The following is a 26,809-nucleotide window of genomic DNA, read 5'->3' on the forward strand; positions in this document are numbered from 1 at the left end:
GCTGGTTCTGTTCTACCTCTGTGTCAAATGTCTGGCAGAGCCTAGGCTGAAGTGAACCCACAAGTGTGGGCAGCCCCAGGGAAATTGGCAAAATTAGATATGGAGCCTCTCCAAATTTCCCTCAAGCAACCAGGACAAGAGGTGTCAAAAAGCAATCCCCTGTTCCAAGGGAGGGAAGGAAGGGCTCACAGCCTGTCTGGGAGTCCTGCTCAAGGCACGGCTTGGGGAGCCAGGGATGGCTCCCTAGAATGCTCCTATCCTGCCAAACAAGAAATCCAATGGAATCCACAGAATGCTGCAGGACCCAAGAAGAAGAAATGAGATGATGAAACCGAGGCACCCCACAGGCTCAGATCCTTACACCATCCTCAACCAGGGGCCCTCCTCACACTGCTGCCATTCACAACTTGATGCAAAAGATGCTTTCTGGGGATCTGCCCACTCACAGAGGATGCAAACAGAATTCTGCCTTGGGCTGGCAACAAGAGGTAGAAGGGAAAATGCTCAAGACATGGACGGTCCTTCTGCAGGGATGCACGGAAGCACCGGCCTGACTGGGGCAAGCCTTGCAGGAAATATCAAAGGAATTGACCTCACCCCCAGGGACTGGCTTAATGCAGGATGTGGATGACTTGATCCAGTCAGGAGGACAAGGAGAGGAGGTAGAGGAGGCCTCTGTGAAATGGCTTCATTTTCATGCAAAAAAACAGCTCAGAGTATCTGAAAAAAAAAGAAAGAGCAAATGGTAGAGAAAATGTTAAAATATTTGAGACCTATTTTGACTGAAGGCTTGTGGTGTATTGATTCAGAGAGGGTTCAGGGAATCTCAGAAATAATGTTACCCAGGACTAAAATGGAGCTGCAGCAATTCTTAGGATTAATAGGGAATTGTAGGAGCTGGATCGAGGATTCTCTTTTCCACCCAGAATATTGCGTGAATTTTTTAGCCCCAGATAGCCTCAATGTTATGAGGTGGAAATAAGAAAGAGAACAAAACTTAACAAAATGAAAAAAATAAAATGATTGATGCCCCAGCCATGGCTCTTCCAGACTCAGAAATCTGAATTGGAAGGGAATATTAAACAGGCCACCCCTGAGCCTGCACTGAAGGCAACGCAGCAGCAGCCAGGGCTCCCCAGCGGGGGAAGCCCCTGGGCCTGCCCACAGATCCTCTGCTCAAATCCTCGGCCTGGCCACCCTCCTTTGCCATCTCCAGCCACTGCGGGACAATCCTTGCTCTCACTCTTGCAGCTTCAGCCCTTTCTGTGCCTGCCCTCGCCACAGCTGCTGGGGAAGGCACCGGGACAATTCCACTCTGCCTCTCAATTCCACTCACACTCTGCCCTGCCTGGGATTTGCTGCTGGCAAAATAGACCAACTTTAAAATAGCTTAAAATCTTATTTCTCTGGTCACACTAGGTTTGCCTTTGCCTTGGGGAAAGGAATTTTAATCTTTCTTTTCCACCACTCAGCAGAGATGAAATTAACATCTCAACAGACTGGGAATAGCCCAAAAGATTCCCACCAAGATAACGACCATCAACAAAACATCAACACCCAGCAGCAAACATCAACCAACATCTCCCCCAGACACTGCCCCAGGCACAGCTGGAGACACCTGCTCTGGAAAAGGCTGAGCAGGAAATCCAGGAGTGCCCACCTAATTCACATCACAGGCACAGAAATCCGGCTGCAACAGGAAACCAAATCCTAACAACTCCACACCTTCAAACCAATGAACATTAAACCAATGGATTTCTATGGGGTCAGACTGTATAAATTTAGGAAAAATCTAGTCAAACTCATGCGTCATGGAATGATTTTCTCTGCACACCCAGCCTAAGAGTGCATGAAATTATTCCTGTTGCACATTCTGGCCAGAATCAAGTAATGCCTTATTTCTCTAAAGACATTGTTAAAGAGTTTTTGCTTTTCACAGTTTCAGTGAAAAGATTACACCGTTAGAATAAATTTTCATAATAATTTTACTACTATATTGTCGGTTCTGTTTGGGACCAGTGGTGTGAGAATCAGTTTTTAGTCCTAGGAGAAGGAAAACACTTGACTGCTTTCTCATTCTTGTTTTATATTTCTATGTGACTCTTAGTGATGACAAAGTGATGGTATGAGTTTTTCCATGTTCACATTTAAGCTGCACTTGGAAAACTAGAAGAGCTTTAAAGTTGACGGTTTAACACATAAACAGTTAATAAAATACTGTTTAAAAAAAGAAATAGCAGATCAGTGGGGGCCACGTGTGAGTGATGGGATGTCTGCCCTGGAAGAGAAGCTTTGTTCAAGGTAGCCAAGAGAGGAGCTTTAGAAATGCAAATTAACACTGATAGCCCAAAGCCTGCACAATTGCCCAGGGGTTTCCTGCCTGCAGGAGGAATTGGAATGATTCCCTCTGCCCCTCAGCCCAAGCTCTGCCTGCTTGCACAGATGGAATTTGCACAGATAAAGGCACAGCCCATTGTGAGGATATCTGACTCTGCAGCAGAAATTGGTTAAGCTGCAAAGGAAAACAGAAAATGGAGAATGTTGTGAAAACTGCACTAAAACAAACTGGGGGGAATCATCCCTGTCCCCACTCCAACATGTGCTGTCTCTGTCTATGTTATATAGGGTGTACCATAAATAAATCCACTGTGCTTTATTTGCCACCACAAGTTCAGAGAAATCAGTTGGGAATTCCAAGAATGTGATGATTTAATGAGAGAAAAGCTGACAATTGATGCAGCCCTGGCTGGAGTGAAACAGAAATTAAAAATTAGGAAATAAACACAAAGAAATGCTTGACTAAAAGGGGGGTTTGACAAAAACCATACCCTGACACGCTGATCCACAAGAACAAGAAAAGAGTCAGACTGCAAGGTAAGATAAGGAGCTGGAATACACAAACAAGATGCAAAGACAAAGGCACCACAAGATAAAGGAGATTCTTCAGACCCTAAGCCGGAAAGAACAGATTTAAAATTTCAAAAGGTGGCCAGAGGAACGAAAGGGGCATGGAGTTAAATGTAATATGAAGTGAGGACAAGCAGAGTTACAAAAAGATTATGTTTTAGGCATATCTTGTAAACCTAGTCTATAAAAGATAAAAAGAGAAAACCAAATCAATAAGGTGTGCATGCTTTTCGGAGGAGATATCCCCCATGCATCTCAGCGCTGAATAAATTCATACCTACTCTTATAACTACTCTGCGAGTTATAGAGTTCTTTTTATTTCGCATATCCGGAGGGAGCACCCAAAAATGGGGAAAAGATGAACGATCACCAGAACAAATCCTGCAACACCATGGACCAGACCCCGGGAACGCTGATGAATTCATATCAGGTACCAGAGAAAACATTTATCATTTCAATGGCATAATTAGATAACAATATGTCATTGAAATAATAACCAACCAGACAGCTCCAGCTCCTGACCTTCCCCCACACCAATCCTCTCAGATGAGGAACACAACATTTCACCATGGGATAGGATCACATTATCTTTTAGCAGAAAATCGAGGCAGAGTTTGTGGAAAAGTTAAGTAACTCAAACTACTCTTGGCAAATAGACAGCAATGGAAAAGTAGTAAAATAGATTAAAAAGGAAATAAAAAAGCAGCTCATCTACTTGTCCAAACGTGGAAAGGATGGGAATGGGACACAGTTTTGTGCTTCCCTGGCAGACCATGGGTTAAACAAATGCTGTTTCTCCTCTCATGTGCTACAGCAACTCTCATCTTTTTACCATGCACCACACCTTGCTGAGTGCAGCTCATTCAGCAGCTGAGCAAGGGGATGCAGGTGGCAGCCAGGCCTCCTGAGCCACAAACGGCTACAAAAGGACAGAGAATGAGGGCACTGAGAGCAATCCCAAAACCAAAGAACAACCAGGAAGAAAAAACACAGGCAATGAGTGAATCTGCTTGGAGATAGAGCCAGGGACTTGTACATAAGGAAGGAATGGGGGAAACCATCAGTTACAGAAAATGTTACTAATTGACAAGGACTGCTGCTCAGACCAAGTCCCAACACATTCCTGAACTTCCAGAAGAACAAACACTTCACAGAGCCAGGAATATCGGGTGTTATACAAAAAGGACATGCAGCAGGCGGATCGGGAAGGCTGAACCTTCCAAGCACCTCCGCCAGTGTTGGGCAAAGGGACAGGGACATGCGGCCGGGAAAATCAGGACAAAAACGAGGCCGCGTCCTCCAACAACTGGAGAGAGCGCACGGCAAATGGCCCATGGCCTCTCCCTTTGGGCAGCAATAAAGTCACTCGCACACCACTCCTCTGGCTCCTTGGGCCACACAAACCTCTGGCGCCGGGAATTTTCCCGCCCAGCCCCGGGCACAGCGCAGCCACCTCCGGCCTCCCGACACGAAGCGGGACGAGCCAGCGCTGCTCCGCCACCGCCTCCTGCCGAGGCCCCAGCGGCAAGGAGACCGCGGGCAGCCGCTCCCGCAGCGCCCTCAGCCCAGGGCCAACACGGGCCGGCCACGGCACAAGCCACCCGCCACAGCCCCCTGCCGCCCCCTCCCGGGCCCGCAGCGAGCCCCGAGCCCCCGCAGAACCGAGCGCGGCTCCCACCTGCGATGGCCGGGGCCGCCTCCGAGCTCCGCCGCCGCCTCACCGGGCTCCGGCCGCTGCTGCCGCCGCTGCCGGGCCCGCACAGACGCTCCGGCAATGGCGGCTCTCCTGCCCCACGGCCGCCCTGGGGGCGCCAGCGGGGCCGGGCTTGTCCCCGCTCTGCCCAATCAGCGCGCGCCAGAGCCACGAGTGACGGCAGAAGCAGCCAATCGCAGCCAGCGGCGGGCTCTGCACACGGCACGGCCTCGCCTGCCTTGGGCTGAGCTCCGCCATTTCTCGGCAGCCTGGGCTGAGGAGCGGCCCCGGCGCTGGGCCCGGCCCGGGCAGGAGGCCAAGGAAGCGCCGCTGCGCTGAAGCGCCGGGAGCTCGGGGTGCCCGGGAGCTGAGGGTGCTGCGAGCTGGGGGTGAGTCCGGGATGGAGCAGGGCTATGCCGGAGCGAGGCCAAAACTCTGTGACTCTGCTTCCTGCCCTGGGTGGGGAGCAGAACACACAAGGAAAGGCTCGGGGGTCTGGATGAGGGTGGGGAGAGTTCAATCCTTGGTCACGGGCACAGCACACCTGACTTGGGGAAATTAATTGAATTTATTATCCAACATGTCAGAACAAGAAAACCAGAAGTAAGTAATTCCTACGGAAATCCATCTTCCCCCCAGCTCTCCCTCCTTCCCGGGCTTAACTTTCTGCCCCTCTCCGTCCCCCTCCCCGCCCAGAGGCACAGGGATGGGGGTCACAGTCAGGTCATGTCAGTGCCTCCCCCTGAGGGACAGGAATCCTTGTCCTGCTGCAGCCTGGGGTCCCTGCCAGGGGCCAGAGTCCCTCAGGAGCAGGCTGCTCCAGCGGGGATCGCCAGGGGGATCCCCGAGTCCGGCCAGGAGCCACTTCCATGGCTCTGCAGGGGCTTCCCCCGGGCTCGGGGCCTCTCTCAGGCACCCCCTGCTCCGGCCCGGCCTCATTGCCCCCCTCACCCCCCCATGCAGCGAGTGTCCGGGCAGGGAGATCCACGATTTTCACGGGGCTGAATCTTGGTGTTTCTGAGCTTTATTGGGCTAAATGTTGGTGTTTTGTTTTTTTGTGGGGGCTGAATCTTTCTATTTTGAGGGGATATCAGATTTTTGGTGTTTTGGAAGTTTTTGATCTGTCTTTGTTAGAGTTCAGGAACACACATAATCACAGACTGATTATGTGCAGGTGCTTTATTGAAGTGTGTGGTTATTGGGGGTATCAGCAACCCAAATCTAGCTCCATCATCTTTGTCCAAAGTGCACATATTTCTACAGTTTCAGCTGTAGCAGTAATCACTATAACGACCTTATCAATATTGCTTCATTAACTTTGTCCATGTTGCTTCATGAGACTTAACTCATCCTTGCACGAACATGTCTGAATCTTATCTCTGGGTGGGTATCTTGGAGACCCCAAGTACCAGTTCCCATTACCATAAACATTTCAGCTTGCTAGACCATCCCTAATACCAAGCATTCATGTGGCCTACCTCTACATGATTTTAAGAAACATTTTCAGAAAGATTTAACCCTATAGTAACATATTTCCCCACATTCAATATATTTCACTTTGCTATAATAAGTGCAAGGCTTTCACTCTATACAGTCCTTTTTCTGAGTTTATACTTGATGTTCATCTTTGAATCCACAGTTGTCGTAAGCGTTGTTACACTCTGGAGGACTTGGAGATGACAAATGCGGATGTGGATCTCTGTCCTGTGTCAGTGCCTTTATTATCTTCTGGTTCCAGGATACTCTTTTCTTTATCTCTCCTTTCAGAACTGCACAGATTAACCAGATTGCTGAGAACACAATTAGTAGGATTATCAGACTCTCAAGAATAGATTTGATCCAGGAGCTCACATTCCATCCTAACCCTTCAAAAATTTTATCTGACCAACTTGTGGTGAGATCTTCCCTCTTTCTGTGCTTCATGGTCTATTTGTTTTAATGGGCTAATGTTGTGTTCTACATCTGCAGTTCCATTTGGGATGTGGATGCAGCAGTGATCAATTTGTCCTTTTAGGTACGCGCACACTCCGTGTTCTTTCAACAATAACATATCTGAAGCCAATCTGTTTTGCAGGGTCATTTTAGTCGTGGCTTGTAATTGTACATTTAGCTCTCTAAATCCCTCTTTGGTAACTCTTGCCGATCTTTCTACCTGACCTGTAAGTTTGTACAAGATCTTTCTATTGTTATAAATTGGTATTGGACCAAACAAGGATTCCAGGGCCCACTCAAATTTTACACTACTGGAGGGTTCCTGCCATCTTTCTTCATCTTCAGTTTTGTTCTCCTGAACTTCTCGTCTCATCCTTATTTGCAGAAGTTCATGCTCTCCCTTGAATGGGGACCTTTTCCAAATTGGGCATAAGGTGGGGAGGCCTAAAGTAATCTCTTTTACTTTTTCACCTACAGGCAAATGTGTTGTCCAGGTGCCATCGCTTGCTGCCCATCCAAATTGGCCTGGACTCTGAATTGTACTTGTGGTACATATTACCTTTTGGATCACTTGTCCTATCTTGTCATTTATTTCACCTTGTTTATGTTTGATTCCTCTGCAGGCACATCCAATTTGCAGAGCTACCACTAGCGGTGGCATTTGTTTTATTTCTTCATCATTAGAAGTACAGTCCTAAGTTTTGTTCCATACCCACCAATTCACTTTGTCTGCCTCCATTCTACTACTGGTTGCAGTGTTCCATACCCCTGGATCTGTTTCATTTTCAGAGCCTTCCCACTTAATGCACCAAGGGCTATCTGCCATAGATTGGAATTTCTGAAGCACACTCACTGACCATGCACTGTCCCAAGCTTCAGCCCGATCTTTTCCTTCCTGTCCTTCACACTTCCACTTCGATACTGGAATCTTTTCTTTAATGACCTTTGCTATCTTTTCATAACACCATCCATAATTCCCTAATCCCCCATCCCAGCCTAGTTTTGGTTCATACTTTCCTCCATTTTCATGACAATCCCATCTAGATGAATACTTTGGCTTCACAGCATTTTCAAACACTGTCTTATTTGGGTACTCGTAATCTATTTGCAATACACAGCTCACATTTTCATTTTTATTCTTTTGTATTTCAGGAAATTTTGATGTTATAATTCCCCAATTTTTTTGGTCTCCTGCTGCCTTTGGTATTGGCAGACAGGCAGTTATTTTGCTGCTGTTTTGCATGTTGGCAAAATCTTGAATTAATGCAATCATCCCATTCTCTGCGTGAATAGTGTTAGAGACTTTTATCACTTGTGTTTCTGGCTGCACCCCCACATCCCTCTTCATTCTAAAATGAAGAGTTGTCAGCTGATCCTTTTGCATTTCACATCCCAAGGTAACATTGATTCCAACTGATGGCAGTGAAGGCCATAAAATAATCCCCATTACAGTCACCAGCAACCTAGACATTTGAAACAATCAAACCCACTTTATCTGCAGCTCTGTTGGCCCTACAGTTTGTGCAGTCCACAGTGCAGGGGAAACCTTCTTCACTCTGGTGTAATGTAGGGATCCAGTCCAGCTCCTTTGACTGCTGTCAAGGTAGTTAACAGTACCTGATAGGGTCCATTCCACCTTTCTTTTAATGGTTCTTCGTTCCAGCTTTTAACGTACACTTCATCTCCCGGGGGGATGTCATGAACTGGATTCTCAAGAGTCAGCGGCCTGTTCCACACAAGGGTGCTCCGAAGTCGAGCTCGAGCTTTTCCAAGAGACAGAACATAATTCTACACCTCTTGCTTCCCTGTAACATGTACATTTGGATTAGGTTCAGGGGATTCATATGGTTTCCCATCCAATATCTCATAAGGACTGACTGACATCCCGCTTCTAGGCTTTATCCGAATCCTCAGCAGTGCTATTGGTAAAGCTTGTGGCTGCTGCAATTTAGCCTCTTGGCATATTTTGCTGATCTGCCTCTTCAATGTCTGATTCATCCTCTCTACCTGTCCACTGGATTGGGGTCTCCATGGTGTATGGAGATGCCAAGCTATTCCCAGCAACCTACTCACCTCCCTCACTACTGTGGCTGTGAAATGTGGGCCCCTATCTGATGATATTCCTAGAGGCACTCCAAATCTTGGAATGATTTCTTGCAGTAACCACTTGACTGTCTCCTTTGCTTGATTTGTGTGACAGGGAAGAGCTTCTGGCCATCCTGAAAATGTGTCAACCCCTACCAATAGATATTTGTATCCTTGACTTCTTGGTAGTTCTACAAAATCTACTTGCCAATAATCTCCTGGTTCTACTCATACCCAAATTTTCCCTAATTGTGCCTGTCGTCTAGCCACTGGATTGTTCTTTAAGCAAATTTCACATTTCGACATTAATGATTTTGCCATTTATAACATCCATACTAAAATTAAATTTTGTTTTAACAATTTCATCAGTGCCTCTGCACTCCAATGACATTCATTATGTTTAATTTATAGAACTTCTGTCATTATCAAGGAGGGTACCACTGCTTGTCCCTGTGTAGTCACATACCACCCTTCTGAATTCTTCTGTGCATTCAGTGAGCATCCCAATTTCTCATCCTCTATTGAATATTTTGGTTCCGGAGGTAAATTGAATTGAGATACATTAGTTTTTAAAGGTATCAATGCCATTGCAGTTTGCACTTCTCGAGCAGCTTGTCGGGCTGTCCAGTCTGCTTTCCGATTTCTGTCATGAATTTTGGAGCTTCCTGATTGGTGAGCTTTGCAGTGCATGATTGCTACTTGCTCAGGCTTTTATACTGCTTTTATTAATTGCAGGACTGCATCTTGATGTTTAATGTGTGTGCCTTGAGGAGACAGCAGTCCTCTTTCTTTCCACAGTGCCCCGTGTACATGCACCACTTCAAAAACATACCTCGAGCCAGTCCATATGTTTACCCTTTTCCCTTCACTTAATTCTAGTGTTCTGGTTAAGGACAACCAGTTCTGCCCTCTGGGCAGATGGATTTGGTGATAATGCTTTTGCCTCCACTATTGTACTGACTGTTGTTGCCTGGGGGTCCCAGAGCATCTTCCTCTCTGCCTCCTTCTCCTCCATTTGTCTTATGCTTGGGCATGAGAAGTCTGGTTTGGGGGAAAAAAACAAGGGGTGACCACCTAGGATTCAGGGTTCCTCCTGCCCAAGTCCATCTCTAGAAGTCATCAGGTGTCTTGTGTCCATGAAAATCTCCAAAGCATCAGGACTGAGAGGAAAAAATCCCTCCCTGAGGTTCCCCTTCTGTGGGGTCCCCACTTTGGTGTCCCAGGGCTTCCCCCTGTGCAGGCTCATCCCTTCTCCGGGCTGCCCCTTCTCCAGGCTCCCCTCCCTCCCGGCTCTCGGGGTCCCCCCTCTCCAGGTCCCCATTTCAGGCTCCGGGACTCCCGGGGCTCCCCCCTTTTCGCTGCTCCCCTCCCCCTGCCGGTACCGGGCATCTCAGGTCAGCTTTGGAGTCCTGCAAGATCCAAACATCGCTCTGCCCGGCCCGGCCCCAGAAAAAGGAACAGGGGTCCCCAAAGATACTTGGAGTGAGCTCCAAATATCCCTTCCCCTTCAAACAAATCCTGCCAGGACGGCCCAAGACCTTCGGGGCGAGGTTCCCGTCCCCGGTGAGCTGCGGGATGCGGGGCCCGATGCTCCCGGCGCGAAGGGGCTGCAGATCCAGAGAGCGATGGACGCACGTGGCGCCTCCTCTGCTGCTCCTCTTGCAGTTCCTGCTCCTCCTCTACCCCTCCTCTTCCTCCCGCTCCTCCTCCTCCTCCTTCCCCTCCTCCTCCATCTCTCGGCTGCTGGCGAGGAGCTCTGGGGTGAGCGGAGCGGGGCCGGGAGGCGGTGGGAAAGGGCTGGGAGAGGGGGATGAGGGGAGCTGGGACAGGGGGAGAGGGGTTCTCAAGGAGGGGCTGCCAGTTAAGCCCAGGAGCCCCAAATGGCCTCCGTGTCCTGGCAGCCCCTGGCGGCGCTGTGGGGGCCGGGCCGTGCCCCAGTGCCGGCTCAGGGGGTGCTCCAGGCTGACGTGCTCCACCTGGCAGCTGGAGCTGAGCCCGCATTGCCGGGGGCGGTTTCCAGCAGCACCAGGAGCTGCTGGCTCCAGTCCCCGCTGGGGAGCACGGCAGTGGCCAGCACGTGGCCCGAGAGCTGCTGCTGGCCCTGGGAGCAGCTCAGCTGGATGTGGGCAGGGGAGAAATCCATCAGGGAGCAGAGCAGGCGGCCGGGGCCGGGCTGGGAGCTCGAGGGCACCAGCGAGATGGACACGATGGGATGGGCACTGGGAGAGATCAGAAACAGAGTGGGATCAGCTGGGAAGGAACTGGATGAGAGAGGAGAGGAGTGGTGTGGCATTGAGAGGGACTGGGGTGGCACTGAAAGAGATGAGAGTGGACACTGGGACACTGGAAGAGAGTGTGGAGGTCTGGGAGCGAAGTGGGAATGAACTCGGAATTGACTGGGAATGGGCTAAAAAGGAGTGGGAGTGACTCTGGGGCCTCAGGGCGGGACTGTGGTGGCACTGGGCGGGACTGTGGTGGCACTGGGAGGGACTGGGAATGAAGTGCGCGGCACTGGGAGGCCGAGTCCAGCGCGGGGCTCTCGGCTCTGTGGATCTGCCCGGCAACTGATGAGTCATCAGAGAGACGCGCTCTGATTGGCTGAGGGGCGGTTTTAGCGTTCAGGAATACACAATCATGGAATGATTATATGCAGGTGCTTTATTGAAGAGCTCTGGGTGTCAGGGGTATACATACCCAAATCTGACCCATCTTGGTTTTGGGCTGAACATGTTTTATGCTCTATCATTATACAACTTACATATTAATTATTAAACTGACATTGTTCTATTGTATGCATTGTTTTTACCCAAGCATGGATTTCTCGTGATCATCCTCAACCCTCTAACATTGTTCCTCATGTTCTTTAAACAATAATTATATCTAATCACATCTAACAATTGTATCATTTATCATCTACTGATTACACAGGTGCAGTTTCACCTGATCTTTAGCAAGCACAAGGCCTAACATTTCCCAGGGCCTACTTTTCCCAGGGCTTGCCAAACCTACCTTTCTTTCTAAGGCCCCGAATTTTCTATGATTTTAAAACCTTTTACTATCATTCCTCCCTTTGAAAGCATTTTCACTTCACTATAAGTGCAAATGTTTTCACTTGATACAGTCCTTTGTTTCTGAGTTTATACCTGATGTTCTTCGAATCCTTGATTGATGTAAGCATTGTCCTGGATGTTGCCACAAACTGGAGAACCAGAAGATGGTGGGTGTGGATCTCACATCAGTGCCTTTATTATTTTCTGGTTCCAGGACGTTTTCTTCTGTATTTCTCCCTTGAAGATGCTGTCAACTAACCAAATTACTAAGAATACAGTTAGTAAGGTTATCACACTCTCAATGATAGATTTAATCCATGAAGTCACATTCCACCCTAACCCTTTGAAGATTTTGCCTGACCAACTTGTAGACAAATCCTTTTGCTCTTCCTGTGCTTCGTGCTCTATTTGTTGCAACTGATTGATGTCATATTCTAAATCTGCAGTCACATTTGGGATGTGGACACAACAATGATCAATCCATCCCTTTAGAAAAACTCACACACTCCATGCTCTTTCAGGAGTAGTAAATTGTAATTGTACGTTTAGTTCTTTAAATCTTTCCCGGGTGACTCTTGCTAATGTATCTACCTGACCTGTTTCTTTATTCTGATAGTTTGCTGTAGGACCAAGCAAAGACTCCAGGGCCCACATAAATTTCACTTCACTAGAGGGTTCTTGCCAAGTGTTATCTTGATTCTATTCCTATCCTAATTTTCCCTAGCTGTTCCTGTGTCTAGCCACTGAGTTAATTTTGCCATTGTTAGCATCCGTACCGAGATTAATTTTTGTTTTAGCAATTTCACAAATGCCTCTGCACCCCAATGACATTTGTTTTGTTTAATTTGTAGAACTTCTCTCATTATCAAGGGGGTTAACACTATTTGTCTTTGTGCAGTTACATACCACTCTTCTGAATCCTTTTGTGCATTTAGCAAATGTCTCCATTTCTCATCTTCTATTGAATATTTCAGTTTTGGAGGCAAATTAAATTGAGATGCATTAGTTTTTAAAGGTATCAATGCCATTGTTGTTTGCACTTCTTGAGCAATCTGTCGAGATGTCCAATCTGCTTTTCAATTTTCCTCACAAATTTTGGAGTTTCTTGATTGGTGTGCTTTACAGTGTATAATTGCTACTTCTTCAGGTTTTTGTATTGCTTTTATCAATTGCAAAATTGCATCTTGATGTTTAATGTGTGTACCTTGAGAAGACAGCAGTCTTCCTTCTTTCTACAGTGCTCTGTGTACATGCACTACTCCAAAAGCATACTTTGAGTCAGTCCATATGTTTACCCTTTTCCCTTCACTTAATTCTAGTGTTCTGGTTAAGGCAACCAGTTCTGCCCTCTGGGCAGATGTATTTGGTGATAATGCTTTTGCCTCCACTATTGTACTGACTGTTGTTACCACATATCCAGCGTATCTGGTCCCGTTCTCCACGAAGCTGCTTCCATCTGTGAATAGCTCTCACTCTGGTTGCTCCAGTGGGATGTCTCTCAGGTCTTCTCTTGCCGAATAGGTGTACTCTATTAACTCTACACAGTCGTGCTCTAATGAGCCTTCTTCAGTTGTGGTACCTAGGAACAAAGCTGGATTCAAGAGGTTAGTTGTCTTTAGTGTGACATCATCCTGCTCGGTTAGGATTACCTGGAATTTCCTCATCCTGCTTGGAGATAGCGTATGGAGAATACGTATTCTGTCTCTGACTGTGAGGGAGACGCCCGTACTCCCCCCCTTTTTTTTTTTCTTTTTTTTTTTTTTCCTTTTTTCTATTTTTAGTGGTTATGTGCGGATCAAGATTTTTATCATTGATATAATTATATTCTGTTTTAATCAGAGGTTTCAAACTAGGACAGCAGTGTTCCCCACAATTTTATCCAAGTTAGCTCTTTTTGAGGGTAAATTTGAGAGGGGTTTCCCTCTCTTGTTTCTTTTAGCAAGTCAGCATTTTTTGAATTTTATTATGGAGGGCTGCTCGCAACAGATTGATCTTACTTCTTTCTTCATCCAATTGTTTTTGCAAAGTTTTAACTTGGTTTTGGAGGGAGTCTGTTGATGTTTTTTCCTCACTTCTTTACTTACAGCGAGTTTCTATAGCTGCTGTAAGACAAGCTCCCAAAACTGAGCAGTGTTCAGTTTTATTTTTGCCCCGTTTAAATTTTGTTTCATGTTGTAAAGAGCATACACTGTCAATCACATTTTCCAGATTAAACCAATTATTAAGCACCAACTTTTCCCTCCTGGAGAAGGTCTGGCATTGTGTTTTGCTAAGAGAGCATAACATGCATAAAATGCAGTTTTAACTTTTGCACTGCTGTTTTCATTCATTTTTACAAAGGAAAAAACCATGACAGGGAGGTACAAACTTAAATTATACACACACACACAGCTTTTTGCTTCCCTGTATGGGTGAAAAGACCAAATCTGCTTGGGAGGCATTCCTTCAGTTTAAAATTCTGGTTGTCTCTTTGCTACACCAAGCAGTCAAAATTCATACACACAACAACAACAAAAACATTCCCGCCCTTTTGCACTAAGAGATCTTTTGTGAAATTCTGCAGACAGAGCCCTCAAGTGAGTGTGGGGTGCTTTTCACCTCGGTGTGTGCAGTTTGTGGGAAATTCGAGTCGCCCCCCCTTGCTTTCTAGACACCGCTCACTCTTTTGGGAGTGTCGGGCTGGGTGTGGCTGGAGCGAGACGTCCTTCCCCTAATACAGACTGCACAACAAACCTGCAGCCCCTTCTGTCTGTCAGAAATCCTGTCCGTGACTCCAGTTTAAATGTCAGGATTCAATAATGCGAGTGGGACTCGTGAGAGGTTTGCTTGATCTCAGAGTGCAAGAAGGACACAAAGGGATTTCAGTTTAAATCATAACAACAGCAATAATGTACCTTTATTTTAGTGCCAACCACAAGGGTTGTGCGATAGAGGAAAGAGAGAGAGAGAGAGAAAGAAAACAAAGAGAGAGAGAAGAGGGGGGTTATAGCTACCAACAGATGAAATGGGGTCACTGGGGTCCTTTTCTGTGGGAGATCTCACCAAAATTAACTTAGTCTTATGTAGTTTTTCCCCAAAGTTACCTTGTTTTCAATATGCTAATAAGCACCCCAAAGGAGAAGTACCCAGTATGGGAGCATTGCAGCCCAGAACCCTGCTCCATGTCACAACTACAATACACCAAATGCCGAACCTGCGACGCTTTCGCAGTCGTCTGACAGACGGCGCCTGGGCAATACCAACAGGAATTCCTTTAGCCCAACCACGCGCAGCTTTCGCTGTGTCTAACTGGCAGGCACCCAAACCAAAGTAAAGCACCTTACCTTTCTCTCCCGGGGATGTTGTGAGCAGCGGAGACGGTCGCAGCCGGATGGGCTCCCCGAGAATCCCTCGGTGCCGGCTGGAGCGTGATCGGGTCGTGAGCGAGCTCAGCAGCACTCACAGGGTCCCATCTGGGGTGCCAAAATGTTAGAGCTCAGGAACACACATAATCACAGAATGATTATATGAAGGTGCTTTATTGAAGAGCTCTGGGTGTCAGGGGTACACATACCCAAACCTGACCCGATTTGGTTTTGAGTTGAACATGTTTTTATACTCCATCCTTATATAACTTACATATTAATTATTAAACTTATATTGTTCTATTGTACTCATTGTTTTTATCCAAGCATGGATTTCTCGTGATCTCCCCCAGCCCCCTAACATTGTTCCTCATGTTCTTCAAACAGTAATTATATCTAATCACATCTAACAATTGTATCATTTATCATATACTGATTACACAGGTGCAGATTGAACTGATCTTTAGTGAGCACAAGGTCTAACATTTCCCAGGGCCTACTTTTCCCAGGGCTTGGCAAACTTAACTTTCTTGCTAAGTCTCCAAATTTTCTAAGATTTTAGAACCTTTTACTATCACCCCCATCGTGTCCATCTCGCTGGTGCCCTCGAGCTCCCAGCCCGGCCCCGGCCGCCTGCTCTGCTCCCTGATGGATTTCTCCCCTGCCCACATCCAGCTGAGCTGCTCCCAGGGCCAGCAGCAGCTCTCGGGCCACGTGCTGGCCACTGCCGTGCTCCCCAGCGGGGACTGGAGCCAGCAGCTCCTGGTGCTGCTGGAAACCGCCCCCGGCAATGCGGGCTCAGCTCCAGCTGCCAGGTGGAGCACGTCAGCCTGGAGCACCCCCTGAGCCGGCACTGGGGTACGGCCCGGCCCCCACAGCGCCGGGGGCAGCGGGGGAGGCACTGGGGGGGCCCAGAGGGGGATTGGGGTGTGCTGGGAGGAACTGGGAGGGAGTTTGAGATTGACTGGTTTAAACTGGGGAAGGGATTGAGGTGCTTAGGGTGGCTCGGAAGGGGATTAAAGGATGTTGGGGAGAGTGGGATGGGGTTCTGGGGCTGTTGGTGGACACTGGGAGGGAGTTTGGGGGTGCTGGGTGTCACTGGGAGGGATTTGAGTGAGCCTGGAGGAGCTGGAAGGAGATTGGGGATTGGAAAGCAGGGATTGGGATGAGGTTGGTTGTGCTGGGAAGAGACTGGGAGGGGACTTGATGAGTCCTGGTGGGGCTGGAAGGGACTGGGAGAGGGTTTGGGGGTCCTGGGGCAGTGGGGAGAAATTGGGAGGGGGCTGTGGGATCCTGAGAGGAACAGGAGGGGCTCTGGTGGGTCCTGGGGAGGCTGGGAAGAGACTGGCAGTGATTTACCAAAATAGCAATATTGATCCAGTATCAACATCAATCTGTTAATGGACAAAAAACCTCTCCAACAGTTTAAAGTTACAAAGTGGATGTTTAATCACAGCACTGGGTGAGTGTGGGAGTCATCCCCTTAATACTCACTGCAAGTTGACAAAAGATTCCAGTGTCTATTTATTTACAAAAGTCTTAAATATCCAAAATACTAATACATATTAATACTAATACATATTCATAATGCTAACACTTCCCATGCTCCACTTTGGATTAAAATGCACTGTAATGATTTAAAATGTCATTATGCCTGCGTGGTTTGCTCCCTAATTTGAGGAGGGGGTCGTTTTGGTGAGAAGGGGTCATCAAGAAATGAAGGAAAACCGCTTTTCCTCACTCTCACCTTTCTACCTTTACAATGGTTGACATTACAAATGACATTTGGTACAACTCCAGTTTCCTCCCCTGTGACGTTTAAATGGGTTTCCAGATGTAAGGTCTGTGATCTTCCTGAACCCGTTTATCAGTTTCTCTTTTCTCATTACAAGCACAGCTGAACATACAATGAAAAGTAATTTTTTGCTTAAGTCCAAGATTCATTATCTCAAATCCTGTTTCTCGCTTCATCATTAACTCTAACTGCTTCCAGCAAGGCCAATCTCTAGCTAAGAACTCAAATTTTTCTAAAATTCTTCATTTTTTACAATTAGTGACCCCAAAGGAGGTTTCAGAGGGTCTTGGGTGGGCTGGGTGAAACAGGGAGGGTCCTTGGAGGAGCTTGAGGTGTCTGTGAAAGCTTTTGGGGGTCCTGACCTCTGCAGACCCCCCAGGGATGCTGTCGGACACCGCTCACAGCTGATGGGGATCGGGGGCTTTTTGCTGGGATTTGTTTTCCTGGTGCTGGGGCTTGGCTTCTGCCTGAGCAAAAAGGTGAGGGGGGGCCCCGGGGGTCGTGTCCTCCCTCCCCCATAACGTGTGTGTTCCCTCCAGGGACCCCCACTCTGGTGTCACCCCCTTTTCTCTGCCCACAGAGCTCCTGAGGCAGCAGGAAAAGGTTCACTAGGATTGAAATTAACAAATTCACTCTCCCCAAGGAATTCCCATTGTTGGTCTATGTCCCAATGTTGTTCCTGCCCCGGTGTTCATCCAGGTGCCCATAGGGAGCCAGGAAGATGTGGAGCCTCCCAGCCAGGTGTCTTCCCAACACGGATCACCAGGAGCACGGATCACCAGGGCTCTGCCCAACGGGGGTCACTGGGGATCATCCAACGCCGATCCTCCCATGGGGGATGGAGCTGGAGCAGCGCACGAAGCTCTTCCCGCACTCGGGGCACTCGCAGGGCTTCCCTTACTGGTGCCTCTGTTGGTGTCGGGTCAAGTGAGAGCTGGTGGAGAAGCTCTTCCCACACTGGGGACACTCGTAGGGCCTCTCCCCACTGTGGATGCGCCGGTGGACAGTGAGGATGGAGTTGCGTTTGAAGCCCTTCCCGCAGTCGGGGCAGCGGAAGGGCCTCTCCTCTGTGTGAATCCGCTCATGTAGGAGGACATGGGAGCTGGTCTGAAACCTCTTCCCGCACTCGGGACACTCGTAGGGCCTCTCCCCAGTGTGGATGCGCTGGTGTGCCCTCAGACTGGAGCTCTGACCAAAGCTCTTCCCACATTCCAAGCAGGTGTAGGGCTGTTCCCCTGTGTGGATCACCTGGTGTCTCATCAGTTCAGAGATAGCTCTGAAGCTCTTCCTACATTTCCCACACTCATAGGGTCGTTTCCCAGTGTGGATCCTCTGGTGAGTCCACTGGTTGGAGCTCCGGCAGAAGCTCTTCCCACATTCCCCACACTCGTAGGGCTTTTCCCCAGTGTGGATCCTCTGGTGATTCCTCAGGTTGGAGCTGTGGCTGAAGCTCTTCCCACATTCCCCACACTTGTAGGGCTTTTCCCCAGTGTGGATCCTGTGGTGCTCGATCAGGTGGGAGCTCTTTCTGAAACCCTTCCCACATTCCAAGCACTTGTGGGGCTTCTCCCCCAGCTCTGAGCTCTGGCTGGATCTCTGGCCGTGTTCCTGGCACTGGGGGGATCTTTCCTCCTCGCAGCTCCCTGGACTGGGTTTGCAGCTCCTCCTCGTGCGGGATCTCTGGGGCTTTTCCTCCTCCTCTTCCATCTGGACAAAATTTGGGAATGAAAATTCCTGGTTAGGAGGAAAAAAAGAGAGGAGAGCGCCTTGGGCTGGGGGGTGCCTCTGTTGGGAAGGTAGAATTAGAAAGAAATTATAAATATGACTCTTTGGCCAGAAAGGCTAAAGGAGAAATACAAATGAAAGCACGGTTTGAATAATTCAAATAAACCAGGCTGGTGTGCCAGAACACATTCTTTCCCCCAATAAAACTAAGCTGAGACCCCTCTTCCCAGCCTTATAAGGAAAGGTCTGAAGGACCCTGAGATAAAACAGCGATTTCTATAGGTCACACACAAATGTTACTGTATTAGTATACTTAGAAAGATTGGTTAGTAAAGGAATAGAATATTCAATGTATAGGTTATATAAGTAATTGTAAAAGAGAGTTCTCTCTCTTGGCTCTCTTAGTCTCTCTTAAGTCTTGGCTCTCTTGCTACTCTCTCTTGGCTCTCTCTCTGCTCTCTTGTTTCTCTTAGCCTTCTTGCCTCACTCTTTCTACACTCTTCCTGCTCTCTTTTTCCTGCTCTTTCCTCCTCTTCTTTCTTCTCTTTTTCCTGGCTCTCTCACTTCTGATCTGTTACTCTCTTTCTTAGCAATCTTAAAGTCTTGAACTCATGTATTCATATTTTACCCCCTTTTGTATTCTTCTCTCTGAGCCTGCTTTGTGCCCTATTGGCTCATAGCAGGCTCTCTCTCTCTCTCTCTCTCTCCCCCATGCCCTGAAATAAACTACTAACATCTAACTCGATTATAGAGGTCTCTGCCGTGTCTCAGACCATCCACCCCCGAAGTGTCTCCTACATGCCTCCTTGCCCAGGTTCGTCTCAGAAAGACATTGGGCATCTTGCGTCTGCAAGAACCTCAAAAACAACAAGATTCAGCCCAAACATCAAAACACAGATCAAAAACTAACCAAACAACAAGATTCAGCCAAAACCCCCTGCACAACAGAAAGGTTCAGCCCCTGCAAGAAACCAAAGCACCAACATTTACCACAATAAGGCTCAGAAACACCAAGATTCAGGCCCATAAAAATCGTGGATCGCCCACTCTGGTCACCCGCTGCATGTGGGGAGGCAACGAACCTGGGGCTGGGGGAGCTGCAGATACAGGGATGAACTTTGTGCTGCTTCCTCTCCCTGCTCCTCCTCCTCCTCCTGTGTCCCTACTCGACCTCACACTCCTCCTCCTCCTTCTGCACAACCCCAGGTACATATTTTCACCGTTTTGTTCCTCAACCCTGCTTCTCCTTCCCTTCTCCTCCTGCCCCCAGGCCCAGCACCCACTGCCACCTCCCTCTTCCCCCCCAGTCCCACAGCATCCCACCGCAGGGGCACGGATGGAGCTGGGCCAGCTCGGCCTGGGGCAGCGCTGGGCTCTCGGCCGCTTCCGCCCGCACTCGCTCCCCACTGCAGCCGCTCCCGCCACCACAGCGCGGGGGGGCCCGGCCTTGGCGCTCCCCCCTCCCACCTCCCCAAATTCCCCTCAAGGGGGGCGCCAAGGCCCGGGGGGGAGGGGCGCAGCTGGGCTCCAGCTGGGGAACGCTGGCAGCTGCGGCTCTGCCTGGACACTGATGAGTCATCAGCGCCGCGCGCTCTGATTGCCTCAGCCCTGCCTGAGCCCTGCGCCTGCACCAAGGGGGGACACCCTGCTCCAGGGGGGATGGCCCCAAAACGGGGGAACCCCAGCAAAGGAACAACAACAAAGGCTCTTTACAAACTGATCCCGTCAACCTCATTGCACATAGGGCCAGGGACGTGGACATAAGGAAGTGACAGGAGGAGCCATCAGCTGCACAAAATGTTATTAATTGATGACACAGACTGCTGCTCAGCCAAGGTCCTGCTAAATTCAAGAACTTCCAGAAGAACAAAGACTTAATACAGTCATCAATATCGTTAGCTATACAAAAGTAAGGTGCATATTAAGGGGGTAGGTAGTAGTTGCATTGGGAAGTCTGTACCTGTCCAGCACTTCAGCCAATGGGAAGAAGAAGAGGTAGATGTGGCCGGGAAAATTAGGATGAAAAAGAGGCTGTGTCCTCCAACAATTAGAGAAATCTCATTAGAAATGTCCCATGGCCTCACCCTTTTTATGAATGAAATTACTTTTACAGGACTCCTGCGTCTTCCTTGTGGACAGAAACCTCTGGGGATGTCAATTTTTCCACACACCTTGGGGCTCCTCCGCAATTCCTTCCACCGTCCGGGCCGGCGGGCACTGAGTGCAGCTGAAGGTGCCTCACCCAGTTTGGGGGATCGGCTCCCTCGGCTGGCGGCGGCACCGGGGATTGATTGGGTACCCGAGAGTGAGCAGGAGACAGACGAGGGACGGATCAGGGCGGCTCTCAAGAGTCGGCACGGAGAGAGCACTGAAAATCTCAGCAGTGACTACAGTGGGATCTTCGGGGAGTAAACATGGCAGGGCACCCAGGGAGGGGACAAAAGGGAAAGCCAGAATGGGGTCCCAGCAAAAGGGATGAGGATCCCAAAATATCTCTGAAGAGTCCCTTGGGAGCATGTGGAGGTCGTTTGCACATTCTCCCAGAGCTAACTAAGGACATGGACACTGAGGAAGGCAATAAGGGAAATCCAGAAGGGATTTAGACAACAGGGGATGGATGGTGTTGGTGTGCTGGGAAGGGATTGGCTGAAGGGGAGTGTGCAGGAATGTGCTTAAGGCAAGAAGCAGCAGGAGCAATCCATGGGGTAAGAAAAAGGATGATAGAAAAGAAGAGGAAATAAAAAATACTGAGGATTGGGATGTGTTTCATATAAGATGTCTTATCCTCAGAATTTGCCAGCTGACTCAGATGCTTTGTATCCCAGTTTTCCAGGACAGGAAAAGAAGGAGGTCAGGGTTTCAGGGGGTTTCTCTGAGCTGGGAGCGGCAGGAGCGGGCGCAGAGCTGCGGCACCGGGAGCACGGGCTGGGGGCCTGTGGGGAGCTGTGGGGCCGGGCCGGGGCTGTGGGGCAGCCGGGGCTCAGCGCCGGGCGCTGCCTGACCCCAGCACCCCCCGGGCAGGGCCGGCAGTGGCCCCCGGCCCCCAGGAGGCTGCGGGACGCCCCGGCCGCTGCCCGGCCCCGTGGAGCTGCCGGCCCTGCCCGCCGGGGGGGCCGCCTTTGGACACTGCGGCAGGACAGGGACCGGCTCTGGGATACGGGCTGGGGAGGGGAGCCTCAGCACAGCCAGCACCAGGAAGGAACAGCTCAGAAATGGGGATTACACCTGCAAGGATCCAGATCATCTTGAAAGCGTTTTGTGCTGGGTCCCTGCAGAAAGGAAGGATTTTGCAGAAAGCTCAGCAGCTGCCACACGATGAGCACCCACAGGCACTGAGGGGGGCTGCAGCAGGGCCACAAGAAGCCCCTGCAGCACTTGCTCCCAAAGGCTCAGCAGCTGAATGCAGCAAGGGATGAGCAAAAGGCCAAGCTGAAGGCAAAGGCCATGGCACAGTTCCTACAGCCCCTGAGGGATCAAGCCCAGGGCCCAAGGGGGCCCCAGCACCCAGGGGACACCCTCGGCCACAAGCACCTGGCACAGGCATTGCCCTCCTGGCCAGGGGACAGCCCACCCAAACAGCCCCTGGCAAGGAATCAGCCTTCCAGCTGCAGGGCACAAGGACACTGCAAGCACAGACAGGAGCACCCTCAGCACCAGCAAGTCCAGCCCTTGATGGACACGGATTCTTAGCGGTCTCACAGCTCCCATTCCACCAGGGACCCACCACACTGCAGCCCTTGGGAACATTCAGGGTGGCTCTGGATCCAGAGGAGACCTTTCCTGATGGACACAGGGGCCTCTCCATCCACTCGGAATCTTACACCTAAAGGTGTTAGGGAATATTTTAATAATTAAGGGACTAAGTGGGAAAGATGAGTGGGAGTGTTTTATTCAGCCACTATTAATCAATGTGGGGGATGGGTTTGAAATGCAGGAATTTTTATTTGCTCACAATTGTGATTGTAATATACTGGGAAGGGATTTGATGGCTAAATTGGGTATGCAAATTAACAAAGCAAAAGGTGATACAGAGGCTGGTTCTCTGTGTCAAATGTCTGGCAGAGCCACGGCTGAAGTGAACCCACAAGTGTGGGCAGCCCCAGGGAAATTGGCAAAATTAGATATGGAGCCTCTCCAAATTTCCCTCAAGCAACCAGGACAAGAGGTGTTGAAAAGCAATCCCCTGTTCCAAGGGAGGGAAGGAAGGGCTCACAGCCTGTCTGGGAGTCCTGCTCAAGGCACGGCTTGGGGAGCCAGGGATGGCTCCCTAGAATGCTCCTATCCTGCCAAACAAGAAATCCAATGGAATCCACAGAATGCTGCAGGACCCAAGAAGAAGAAATGAGATGATGAAACCGAGGCACCCCACACTCTCAGATCCTTACACCATCCTCAACCAGGTGCCCTCCTCACACTGCTGCCATTCACAACTTGATGCAAAAGATGCTTTCTGAGGATCTGCCCACTTCCAGAGGATGCAAAAGACTTCTGCCTTGGGCTGGCAACAAGAGGTAGAAGGGAAAATGCTCAAGACATGGACGGTCCTTCTGCAGGGATGCACAGAAGCACCAACCTGATTGGGGCAAGCCTTGCAGGAAATATCAAAGGAATTGACCTCACCCCCAGGGACTGGCTTAATGCAGGATGTGGATGACTTGATCCAGTCAGAAAAACAAGAAGAGGTAGAGGAAGCCTCTGTGAAATTGCTTCATTTTCAATCTAAAAAGCATGTTTGAGTATCTGGAAAAAAAGTGCAAATGGAAGAGAAAATGTTTAAATATTTGAGACCTATTTTGACTGAAGGCCTGTGGTGAATTGACTTAGAGAGGGTCCAGGGAATCTCAGAAATAACATTTCCCACAACTAAAAAGGAGCTGCAGCAATTCTTACAATTAACAGGGAATTGCAGGAGCTGGATTGAGGATTCTCTCTTCTAGCCAGAACATTGCGTGGATTTCTTTTCCCCCAGATAGTCTCAATGTTAGGGAGTGGATATAAGAAAGAGAACAAAATTTAACAAAATGAAAAAATAAAATGATTGATGCCCCAGCCATGGCTCTTCCAGACTCAGAAATCTGAACTGGAAGGGAATATTAAACAGGCCACCCCTGAGCCTGCACTGAAGGCAACGCAGCAGCAGCCAGGGCTCCCCAGCGGGGGAAGCCCCTGGGCCTGCCCACAGATCCTCTGCTCAAATCCTCGGCCTGGCCACCCTCCTTTGCCATCTCCAGCCACTGCGGGACAATCCTTGCTCTCACTCTTGCAGCTTCAGCCCTTTCTGTGCCTGCCCTCGCCACAGCTGCTGGGGAAGGCACCGGGACAATTCCACTCTGCCTCTCAATTACACTCACACTCTGCCCTGCCTGGGATTAGCTGCTGCCAAAATAGACCAACTTTAAAATGGCTTCAAATCTTATTTCTCTGCTCACACTAGGTTTGCCTTTGCCTTGGGGAAAGGAATTTTAATGTTTCTTTTCTACCACTCAGCAGAGATGAAATTAACATCTCAACAGACTGGGAATAGCCCAAAAGATTGCAACCAAGATAACGACCATCAACAAAACATCAACACCCAGCAGCAAACATCAACCAACATCCACCCCAGACACTGCCCCAGGCACAGCCGGAGACACCTGCTCTGGAAAAGGCTGAGCAGGAAATCCAGGAGTGCCCACCTAATTCACATCACAGGCACAGAAATCCGGCTGCAACAGGAAACCAAATCCTAACAACTCCACACCTTCAAACCAATGAACATTAAACCAATGGATTTCTATGGGTTCAGATTGTATACAGTTTAGGAAACATCTATTAAATTCACATGTCTTGGAATGATTTTCTCTGCACACCCAGCCAAAGTGAGGAATTAATGATTTTTGTTGCACATTCTGACCAGACTCAAGTCATGCCTTGATTTTATATTGTTGGAGAGTTTTTATTCATCCCGCATTTTTGGTGACAAGACTACACCATTATTATGCTTTTCCTTAATAATCCTACTTCTATATTATTACTTAGACTGGTAGTGCTGGGCCAGGGTTGGGAGAAACAGTTTTTAGACTTAGGGCAAGAAGTAGAAAAAATCTTTATTGCTTTGGATTTTTTTGGGAATGTCTGTGCATGGCTGTTATGATGGCAAAAGTTTGGTATGCATTTTTCAATGTTCACCTTTATGCCTCAGTTTTAAAAACTAAGAGCTTTAAAGGTGATGCCCTTAGCTTGTAAAAAGATAGTATATTATTATTTTCTTCAAAAATGTCACTTTTCGAGTGGCCACATTTTACCAAAAATGGCTGCCCTGGAAGAGAAGCTTTGTTCCAGGCAGCCAGGAGAGGAGCTTTAGAAATGCAAATTAACACTGATGGCCCAAAGCCTGCACAATGGCCCAGGGGCTTCCTGCCTGCAGGAGGAATTGGGCTGATTCCCTCTGCCCCTCAGCCCAAGCTCTGCCTGCTTGCACAGATGGAATTTGCACAGCTAAAGGCAGAGTCATTGTGAGGATATCTGACTCTGCAGCAGAAATTGGTTGAGGTGCAAAGGAAAACAGAAAATAGGCTATGTCGTGAAAACTTCACTAAAACAAGTGGGGAGAATCATCCCTGTCCCCACTCCAACATGTGCTGTCACTGTCTATGTTATATAGGGTGTATCAGACCACTGGGGTTTATTTGCTACCACAAGTTCAGGGAAATCACTTGGGAATCCAAGTATGCAATGATTTAATGAGAGAAAAGCTGACAATTGATGCAGCCCTGGCTGAAGGGAGCGCCCAGAAATGGGGAAAAGATGAACAGCCACCAGAACAAATCCTGCAACACCATGGACCAGACCCTGGGAACCCTGATGAATTCATAGCAGGTACCAGAGAAAACATTTCTCATTTCAGTGGCATAATTAGATTACAGGATGTCATTGAAATAATAACCAACCAGACAGCTTCAGCCCCTGACCTTCCCCCACACCAATCCAGTCAGGTGAGGAACACAGCATTTCACCATGGGATGGGATCAGATTATCTTTTAGCAGAAAATCGAGGCAGAGTTTGTGGAAAAGTTAAGTAACTCAAAGTACTCTTGGCTGATAGATGGCAATGGAAAAGTAGTAAAACAGATAACAAAGGAAATAGCAAAGCAGCTCATGTACTTGTCCAAACGTGGAAAGGATGGGAATGGGACACGGTTTTGTGCTTCCCTGGCAGACCATGGGTTAAACAAATGCTGTTTCTCCTCTCATGTGCTACAGCAACTCTCATCTTTTTACCATGCACCACACCTTGCTGAGTGCAGCTCATTCAGCAGCTGAGCAAGGGGATGCAGGTGGCAGCCAGGCCTCCTGAGCCACAAACGGCTACAAAAGGACAGAGAATGAGGGCACTGAGAGCAATCCCAAAACCAAAGAACACCCAGGAAGAAAAAACACAGGCAATGAGTGAATCTGCTTGGAGATAGGGCCAGGGACTTGTACATAAGGAAACAATGGGAGAAATCACCAGTTTCAGAAAATTGACAAGGACTGCTGATCAGACCAAGTCCCGACACATTCCTGAACTTCCAGAAAAACAAACACTTCACAGAGCCACGAATTCTCCAGAAGCCCATCTGGCCGCGACCATCTCCGCCGCTCACAACGTCCCTCTGAGAGAGGTAAGGAGCTTTTCACTCTGCTCTGGTGCCTGTCGAGAAGACGCAGCCAAAGCTTCGCACAGTTGGGCTGGAGGAATTCCTGGTATTGCCCAGGCGCCGTCTGTCAGACAAGTGTGAAAACGTTGCAGGTTGGGCAGCAGTGGTGTGTGGTGTATTGTAACTGTAACATGGAGAAGCTTAAAGGGATTTGAGGTGGCAATGCCCCCATACCACGTACTTCTCCTTTGGGGTGCTTATTAGCACATTGGAAACAGGGAAACTTTGGGCAAGATTTACGTAAAGTTGATTGATTATTGTAATACATGGTGGCCAGGATATGACCTGGACAGTGGGGAAAAGTGGCCGAGAAATGGATCTTTGCAGTACAACACCATTTTACAGTTGATGTTGTTCTGTAAGCCAGAGGGAAAGTGGGATGAAGTTCCGTACGTTGATTTGTTTTCCTATTTGCGAGACAAGCCAGAATGGCAGGCTGAGTGTGGATTGATGGCAGTTAAGGCACGTGTGAGTGATAAATGTGAGCTTTGTGTAAAAGGAAAAAGTTGTTTAGAGCACCTGGCATTAAAAGAAAGTTTGTGTCAGGGGAAAGAGATGGATGTTGATTTACAAGTGGTTTCAGCAGAACCAAAAGAACC

General features: G+C 48.7%; 1 pseudogene; it reads right to left on the reverse strand.

Annotated features, from left to right (window-relative positions):
- LOC131588457 (zinc finger protein 729-like) overlaps window positions 1-26,809 on the reverse strand; it is a 298,116-nt pseudogene that overhangs the window by 4,078 nt on the left and 267,229 nt on the right.

This window comes from Poecile atricapillus, chromosome 26 (assembly GCF_030490865.1).
Source record: "Poecile atricapillus isolate bPoeAtr1 chromosome 26, bPoeAtr1.hap1, whole genome shotgun sequence".
NCBI lineage: Eukaryota > Metazoa > Chordata > Aves > Passeriformes > Paridae > Poecile > Poecile atricapillus.